We start from the raw sequence: 1959 nt of genomic DNA on the forward strand, positions 1-1959 counted from the left end.
CTCCTCTTGCAATGGATTTGTTTTATACAAAGATGATACTTAGAGATTGGGGCTTGAAGATTTTGTTTGCCTCTTGTTTGTGTATTTGTGTGCGTGTCCTTGGACGTTGTGGATGTGAGAGGTTTTCCTCTGTCTCTGGACGGTCTTGCTAAAACTCGTTTGTAAAAGCGCTCCATTTGGTTGGCTTAAAGGCTAACGCTTGTTTGTAATAATTGGGCATTCTAAAACTCAGAAAAATGGAAACTAAACCAAACATTTCTCAAGTTTATGTGCCCTAGGAAAATGTTTGATATTAAAGCTAATTTCGGCTTGTTGGTTTCATTAAAATGGAGCTGTCTTCAGAGCTGTCAGCAGTAGACGTAGAGTTTCTGTCCCACCAATTCCTTGTATTTGAGTTTGTTTCTGTTTGGTTGGTTCGTTTTTGTTTCAGAGAAGAAGTACTTTGATGCCTCATGAAGTTTTATGGGTGCTCTAAGAACTAATAAACAAATGTAAATGATAATAAATGTAATTAAGACTACTGGAAATAATAAGGGAAACAACTCTTTGCAGGGAAAGCAAGACTGGTAGTTCAAAGAGTGAACACTTACGACAAACTAGAATGTAAAAAGGAAACTTGTAGAAGGTTGGAAGCAGGGATCTTCAGGAAGGAATTCTGGGCGTGGTCAGGACTGATGAAGAGTATGGAATATATATGGGAAAGCCTGTCTGGGAGTGATCAACACTTGGGGAAGAGAAAGGAAAGTCAGAGCAGATCAGGCAGTTGTTTGGGCAGTTGATACCATATCAACCGAAGCCTTAACCGATTCTCTGAGGAGTTCCAGAGTGGGATTACTCTTCAAACCATCCCCAATGAGGTCAAAAGGCCGGGGCTTCTATAATAGTCATTGGATGTGACCAGCTGGGAAGAGGGCATGACCTTGGCAAGGCAGCTGTCTTCAGTTAAGGCAGTTCTGAATGGCCTCTGAGAGTTGAGGGCTGTTGGCCGCATTCCCACAGCTGAGAGCTCTTCATTCCTGATGGCATTTCTGATCAGAACCTCATATATCAACATGGAAGATGACAGGGAGGGGGAGAGAGACTGCATAAGCTGTTTTCCAGTCCTCTTGTTGGAATGCATGAGTTTTAATATCAGAAGTACACTGCTATAAACTGGAGCTTGGTTCTTCTCCCTGTGGAAATGACCATTTTCTTAGATTATTGGCCTAAGTTGTAAACAAAGGTTTTTCTTTATTTTTAATCGGACTAGAAAAACTAAGTTTCTATTAAAGTTAAATCTTCTCAATATTAAATGAGCTAAGTCTTGTTAACCGTATAACCCTCTGCCGTTGCACTTAGAACCTTACTGCCACCTTGGCAAATAGATAACTAAGTTTTGCAATGATCTATAATCTTATTGAGGCCTGTGCTTTAAAACCTGATAGTATAGTTCAGAAGTACTTTCCAAAATTCAACTTCGTGACTGCTCTAGTTACTTCCAAGCAAAGATCAGGGTTGGAGGAATGGAACATTTCTGCACCCATTCAGAAATACGTTGAAACCTCACATTCTGCAGTATCCATATTTGTGAGTTCTTGTGTTGGACTTTATCTAGGGCCTTTAGGGGAGGTTGGTTGTAAAATTTCTTCAGACAAGCCCTCCCTTAAGTAGTGGTTTCAGGTCCAACAGAAGCTTGCTGGCCCAAGCAGCATTCTTTCCAGTGTTCTCCTTGCTAACAGAGTGTAGGGAACCTGTGGATTCTTGTGGGACCACCGCACAGCAGCATCTCCCCTGTAATGGGTGCATTAGGTGAATATGGAATCATTTCTTCCATAAATTGTTCTGGGATAAGGATTTGTTGTATTTCCAGGTGCCTTCAGGGGCAGCATATGTTTATTTTTTATTTTATTTTTTCAATTCTCAGGGCACGGTGCAATTTTTATTTCAGCTCTACAGAGATTTTTTTTTTAATTTTTCCAA

The sequence above is a fragment of the Mustela putorius genome, unplaced genomic scaffold (genome assembly GCF_011764305.1).
Source record: "Mustela putorius furo isolate JIRA1106 unplaced genomic scaffold, ASM1176430v1.1 tig00000198_pilon_pilon_pilon, whole genome shotgun sequence".
Classification (NCBI taxonomy): Eukaryota; Metazoa; Chordata; class Mammalia; order Carnivora; family Mustelidae; genus Mustela; species Mustela putorius.